This window comes from Triticum urartu, chromosome 6A (genome assembly GCF_056163025.1).
Source record: "Triticum urartu cultivar PI428250 chromosome 6A, HENAU_Tu73, whole genome shotgun sequence".
NCBI lineage: Eukaryota > Viridiplantae > Streptophyta > Magnoliopsida > Poales > Poaceae > Triticum > Triticum urartu.
The window spans coordinates 383,651,180-383,659,252 of record NC_141878.1 but is presented as its reverse complement, the minus strand read 5'-3'; positions in this window follow the sequence as shown (position 1 = coordinate 383,659,252).

Sequence of the window (8,073 nt, the reverse complement as noted above, 5' to 3'; positions counted from 1 at the left end):
TTCCGGCAAGGTATTCTCTGCAAGTACTGAAATAAGTGGTAACACGTAGTTTTGTGATAGGATAATTTGTAACGAGCAACAAGTAACAAAAGTAAATAAAGTGCAGCAAGGTGGCCCAATCCTTTTGTAGCAAAGGACAAGCCTGGACAAACTCTTATATGATGTAAAGCGCTCCCGAGGACACATGGGAATATCGTCAAGCTAGTTTTCATCACGTTCATATGATTCGCGTTCGGTACTTTGATAATTTGGTATGTGGGTGGACTGGTGCTTGGGTACTGCCCTTACTTGGACAAGTATCCCACTTATGATTAACCTCTATTGCAAGCATCCGCAACTACAACAAAAGTATTAAGGTAAACCTAACCATAGCATGAAACATATGGATCCAAATCAGCCCCTTACGAAGCAACGCATAAACTAGGGTTTAAGCTTCTGTCACTCTAGCAACCCATCATCTACTTATTACTCCCCAATGCCTTCCTCTAGGCCCAAACAATGGTGAAGTGTCATGTAGTCGACGTTCACATAACACCACTAGAGGAGAGACAACATACATCTCATCAAAATATCGAACGAATACCAAATTCACATGACTACTAATAGCAAGACTTCTCCCATGTCCTCAGGAACAAAAGTAACTACTCACAAAGCATAAACATGTTCATAATCAGAGGGGTATTAATATGCATATAGGATCTGAACATATGATCTTCCACCAATTAAACCAACTAGCATGAACTACAAGGAGTAATTAACACTACTAGCAACCTACTAGCACCAATCCCGGACTTGGAGACAAGAATTGGATACAAGAGATGAACTAGGGTTTTGAGATGAGATGGTGCTCATGAAGATGTTAATGGAGATTGCCCTCTCCCGATGAGAGGAGCATTGGTGATGACGATGGCGATGATTTCCCCCTCCGGGAGGGAAGTTTCCCCGACAGAACAGCTCCGCTAGAGCCCTAGATTGGTTCCGCCAAGGTTCCGCCTCGTGGCGGCGGAGTTTCGTCCAAGAAGATGGCTTATTATTTTTTCCCATCGAAAGACTCCATATATCAGAAGATGGCCACCGGAGGGCCACCAGGTGGCCCACGAGGTAGGGGGGTGCGCCCGGGGGGTAGGGCGCGCCCCCACCCTCGTGGGCAGGGTGTGCCCCCCCTAGTGAAGTTCTTGCTCTCAGTATTTTTTATATATTTCGAAAACGTCTTCCGTGGAGTTTCAGGACTTTTGGAGCTGTGCAGAATAGGTCTCTAATATTTGCTCCTTTTCCAGCCAGAATCCCAGCTGCTGGCATTCTCCCTCTTTATGTAAACCTTGTAAAATAAGAGAGAATAGGCATAAGTATTGTGACATAATGTGTAATAACAACCCATAATGCAATAAATATTGATATAAAAGCATGATGCAAAATGGACGTATCCGTAGTCTACAGCCTGCATAAGGACATTTACCTGACAGGTAATATGCCAGCACACACGTGTTGTTTCACAGCCAGTGCAATATATCCCTAATTTAATACACGATCACTATGTTGAGGCAATCAAGACATATCACACAATCTATACACACACTCTAATCAATGTTGCATGCAAGGTCTCATTAAATAACATTAACCAATAAAATACATAAGAACATTCTGCCATAATGCAAAGTACATATGTTTCTAGGAAAAGAAATTGTGCCCCACATCCAAAATGAGCATTCCATGGATTATGTGCCAAAACAACCACCAAAATGAGCAAAGTGAAACATGCAAAATCTCTAGGCTCAACAAAGAAGGCATATTACATACTCCCTATGTCCCAAATTATTTGTCTAGATACGGATGTACCTAAACACGTTCTAGTCTAAGAAAACGTAATTTGGGACGGAGGTAATATATATTATCACTCCACCAACTTGTAAGATCATCCAAACCTCCAGCAACTTGTACATCTTCCAAACCTCCAGTAACTTGTGTATATTTGAGATACCTGCAACAATATACATAAGAACTATGAGTATAATATATAATCTTGTAGACAAGATACTATAGTTTCTTTACAGTATTCACAAATTCTGGCCCTATGCACATTGGTCATAGCTGGCTACAAGAACAAAAATCAATGTGTCTTATAAGCTATTATATATGATATAGTTATGCAAAGAAATAGATCAATTAGTACTATGAAAGCCAACATAAAAGTAAATATATCAACTATGTTCATGACTAAAAACAATTTTCAAATTTGGCTCATGTACAATACCAATCTGATTACATTAAGGGCGAAATTGCAAAGAAATGACAAAGTAGTCAAGAGAGGTTCACTGAGCAAAGAATTGTCCACCCGTGTTGGCTAACACCAATCTATGTTACTTATGAATCATGCATAAGGTATTCAGGAGCATATTACTGATCCCGAGGTCATTGTCAAACCTGTAATGAGACATATAGCCATCACTTAATTCCATGTGATGTCATTACTGATATAAGTATTGCTGTAAGATAGAACTGTATTATGGTTTTGATGGTGTATAACTAGTGAAGTAATTTTGTAGTGTAGGCATAAACAAAAACTGTGAACTTTACCATAGTTCAAAGGTTGCTGCTATTCCTCAATTAATGCAAGGTTCTTTCAGATTGAAATAAATCTACCTTCATAATCAACATTGATGGAATTGTGCCAATTTGGTGCTTAAGCCTTGCTATACTATTTACTAGGAAGGAATGCCTTGGAATCAATCAATTTATAAAATGCACTAGCAGTAAAATGAGATGTATAATGTAACATCAGGACAATTCATGTTTCTACCAAGAAAAGGCAGCATCCTACTTTCAATTTGTCGTCTTGCTACACTTAAGTTCTGAATCAAAATAGCTAACAGTACCTAACCAAACTAAGCTTCTAGAATAAATCTTGGAGCTATCATGAAGATAACGGTCATTTTAAGTGTAATCGTGAATTCCAACATGGCATTATGCTATTTCACAATGTTGGGGATATCGCTTATCGGTAACTTATCGGTTGACCCATGATAAGGGGTAAATCAGCTAGTTTATCGGCATATCGGCCAATTTATCGCCATACCGGCTAATTTATCGGCCGATTTATCTTATCGCTCAGACAACAGTAAGCGATAAATCGACCGATTTATCGGAATATCGGAAGATATCTTGAACAGTGCTATTTCACAGTTTTTGCTAATATATAGGATACACATGTACAAGAAAGGTGCAACTAATGCCCTGGAGAAACCGAATTCAGAAATTACTACTTTACAAGGGGTGAGACAGCCACAGATCTAAACAATTGTAAAGATGTAAGTGAGTCCAAGGCATATTACCTCAGCTTGCCTCTGGTTGCATTGCTGCTTCTGCCATACACTTAGAATCCACAACCAGCTGCATTAGAAGTAAAGACTTTTAAGCAATCAACCATAATTTTTATTGCTAAAATATAACCACAAAAACATAAGAATGCATGCTTGTGTCTTCTGGTATCCCCTTTCCTCTTTTATCTATTTTTGGAATGAAGATGCCAGCTTATGTAATGATGGTTACTTGGTTAGCAATAGAACGGGTAAAATGTAGTTGGTATTTATACTTTTATTTAGTCTTTGAGCACAGAACACAATAAAAAATGTAAAATACTTGTTTTAATTTTCAACTGCAATTTATGTTTTCTTCTGTGCATATACCAATATAATAATGATGATGCAATATTTTTCTCAAAGACACATATAAATATGTGCCATTTTGTATCAGAAGAAAGCCGATGAGGTGCGAGATTACATATCACAAAGGCGACAACAATTGAATAGGTAACATAATCGAAACAACTGATGAAAATTGTCAAATCTCAAGATTTTGTTAGCAGAAGAACAACTTTGCACAAGTTCAAAGATGCTGAACTGTTCATATCTGGGCGGCGATCTCGTTTGCAGTATTTATCTTCGGCAAATGGATAAGAACTAAAAGTATATGTCAGTAACATGCCCTTCTTTTTCAAACGAAACATGGCCTACATTCTAAGAAAATTCCATCTGACCTTGTATACCTGACCCTATTCTTGCTTTGTTTTAAAACTGATTCTTAGAGCTGAAATAGGACCATATACTTTGAAATCTACTTTTGACGCATCGTCTAGTGGGATGCATTTTTGTATCTGCACCGGAGCACGTTGTCGTTGTACACTAGTTCTAAATACAAGCCACTGATGACAGCAAGACTACCGAGACCAAAATATCAAGGCCAACTAATATGACTATCTTTTTGTGCTAACAACGCCAGGTCCAATTTTTAGAAAAAAATCCATTTCATTTGACTCATTTAATGCACAAGCGCATTGGCCAACTAGATTTTGAAGGTCCCATGGGGGAAAAATGCCATGCACCCCCTCAATACTGTGCACCACACCCGTTCCTGCATCCTATTCCAGAACCAAAATTCCTGATTCGTGGTGTGAGCCAGCTGAGTATAGTCCCCTGCGACAGGCATTTAACACACCGCGTCTTGATCTGTCAGCATACCGTATCCATCACTCGTATAGATGAATCAAATAGCCAAACTAAAAGCTGGCAGTTTTAGCTCGTATCTAATAGCACGTGCAGACGGCATAGATACCGTGCGCTGTTGCCACCGTGCACTGAAAAATCCGTTTCCCATATGCTTCTACTATCATAACTGATAAGGATCAACTATATGGCTTCTCAAGCATGACAAGTTAGAGCAACAAACCTTCATAGAATGTATGCATAACTGAACTAATGCTCAAGGCTTAAACGATGCACATTGCTGTATATATTGGTTAATTAGGTAAAAGATCAATTAGGTTATCAGAATACTAGATAAGTTTATAAATGAAAATTACTTCATAATTCTCCTACAATAATGGTTATTTGCTACACAAGGTTTAGTTGGTGCATTGTGAATGTGAGTGTGTCCTTGTTGTACTCTGAACAAACATACAAGAAAAAAGACAGGGAATAGCATCTTGATCCATACATACAGGTGATGAGCTCGATGATGAGAGAGGCGTCGTGGTGTGACTGGTGACGACTGTAGAGGTGTTTTGGAGCAGCCCTACGACCACCGCGCCATCCGTCCTCCAGAGTAGCAGGTGCTCCAGGCCTTCACCCCCAGAAGGTGCACGCCCCACCAAGAAGAGGAACACTCGATGTCGATGCAGCTCGCGGTTGATGGACGTTCTAAAGGCAGTGGCGTTGGGAGTGTGGTGGAGGAAGTCCATAGAGAGGCCGTCGGGGACGAGCTCCTCGAAAGTGGCTACACTCCCAGTCTTACCCTCTCACGGATCCGAGCGAGGCATATGGGATGATGATGGGGGAAGTGGCAGTGGAGAGTTGAACAACCGGGGCGGAGTTGATGAGGCCCAGAGCGGCCAGATCCGGCAGCACCGATGACCAGCACGGCCAGATCCGAACAGCACCGATGACCAGCGCGGCCAGATCCGGCAATGGTTGCGCTGCTTCCACCTAATGGGAGGTCAGCGGAGGAAGAGAGGTAGGGGCGGCGCCGCACAAGGAAGGGGAGAACGGGGTGGCCAGGACTAGGGTTTGGAAGGGACGGCGGTGGAGTAGTTGGTGCGGCGGTGCTGGATCTAGGTGGAGGGATTTGGGGAAGGGCAATTGGGCTCGGGGGCTTTATTTATTTGGTGCGAACTTTTGGGCAACTCCCGTGCCAGCGCGCGTTTATGCCCAATATCTTGCGCCACTAAGTCGTCAGCAGATAATGGGCTGAGGGGTACTTCTCCCGGCAAATATAGTGACCCAAGAAATGTTTGTCTTTGCCGGCAATTTAGGTGTCCCCGATGCTCATCTTCTCCCAGCAGTTACTTTGCCCTTAAGTAGTTCTGCCGGCAGTACTAAGATTTCCGGCAGATGATTTGCCCTTATTCTACTATTTCTCCCGACAGTTAATTGCCCCCAATCAGGTGTTGTGGTCCATGGACTCAACATTAGTCATAAAGAACTCATATACTTACTGCAAAAATCTATTAGTTATCAAAAAGAAGTACTACGCGCATGCTGCTAGGGGGGTAGATTGGTAGGAAAAGACCATCGCTCATCCCCGACCGCCACTCATATGGAAGACAATAAATAAATAAATAAATCATGCTCCGACTTCATCACATAACGGTTCACCATACATACATGCTACGGAAATCACAAACTTTAACACAAGTATTTCTCAAATTCACAACTACTCACTAGCATGACTCTAATATCACCATCTTCATATCTCAAAACAATCATAAGGAATCAAACTTCTCATCGTATTCAATGCACTTTATATGAAAGTTTTTATTATATCCCTCTTGGATGTCTATCATATTAGGACTAAATTTATAACCAAAGCAAATTACCATGCTGTTTAGAGACTCTCAAAATAATATAAGTGAAGTATGAGAGTTCATCAATTTCTATAAAATAAAACCACTGCCGTGCACTAAAAGATATAAGTGAATCACTAGAGGAAATTTCCAAGCTCAAAAGATATATGTGAAGCTCATAGAGTATTCTAATAAATCACGATTCATGCGCGTCTCTCTCAAAAGGTGTGTGCAGCAAGGATTATTGTGGAAAATTAAAAAGCAAAGACTCAAATCATACAACACGCTCCAAGCAAAACACATATCATGTGGTGAATAAAAATATAGTCTCAAGTAAAGTTACTGATAGACGAAGACGAAAGAGGGGATGCCTTTCGGGGCATCCCCAAGCTTAGGCTCTTGGTTATCCTTGAATATGACCTTGGGGTGCCTTGGGCATCCCCAAGCTTAGGCTCTTTCCACTCCTTATTCCAGAGTCTATCAAATCTTTACCCAAAACTTGAAAACTTCACAACACAAAACTCAATAGAAAATCTCATAAGTTCCATTGGTATAAGAAAATAAATCATCACTTTTGGTACTGTTGTGAACACATTTTTATTTATATTGGTGTAATATCTTCTGTATTCCAACTTTTCCATGGTTCATACCCCCCCAATACTAGCCATATATTCATCAAAATAAGCAAACAACACAAAGAAAACAGAATCTGTCAAAAACAGAACAGTCTGTACCAATCTGGATATTTTTAATACTTTTGTAACTCAAAAAATTCTGAAAATTAGGACGACATAAGAAATTTGTTTATTAATCTTCTGCAAAAAGAATCAATATTTTATCACGCATCTGCTAAAAATGAGAATTCTTTTCCTCAGCGCAAAATTTTATGTTTTTAAGCAAGATGAAATCAACTATCACCGTAAGCCATCCCAAAGGTCTTACTTGGCACAAACACTAACTAAAACAGAAAAACCACATATAACCAGAGTCTAGATGAATTATTTATTGCAAAACAGAAAGGAAATATATTGGGTTGTCTCCCAAGAAGTGCTTTTCTTTGATGCCTTTTAGCTAGGCATTGATAAGTTTAATGATGCTCACATGAAAGATAGTAATTGAAACACAAAGAGAGCATCATAAAACATGTGACAAACAAGTTTAAGTCTAACATGCTTCCTATGCATAGGGATTTTATAAGCAAACAAATTATCAATACAAGCAAAAACTAGCATATGCAAGGAAGAAGTGAGAAGCAATAGTAATCTCAACATAACGAGAGGTAATTTAGTAACATGAAAATCTCTACAACCATATTTTCCTCTCTCATAATAATTACATGTGGGATCATATTCAAATTCAACAATATAGCTATTACCTAAATTTTTCTCTACATGATCCACATGCATGCAAAGTTGACACTCTTCCAAAATAGTGGGAATATCATTAACTAAAGTCATGAGCTCTCCAAACCCACTTTTATCAAAAACATCATAAGATTGGACATTATCCAAATAAGTGGGATCTAAAGTTGACACTCTTCCAAAAACACTTTCAATATTATTGCAAACATTATTATCAATCTCATATTCATCATGGGGCTTAAATAAATTTTCAAGATCAAAAGAAGAATCACCCCAATCATGATCATTGCAACAAGTAGTAGACATAGCAAAATTAGCATCCCCAAGCTTAGAGTTTTGCATATTATTAGCACTATTGACATTAATAGAATTTATAAT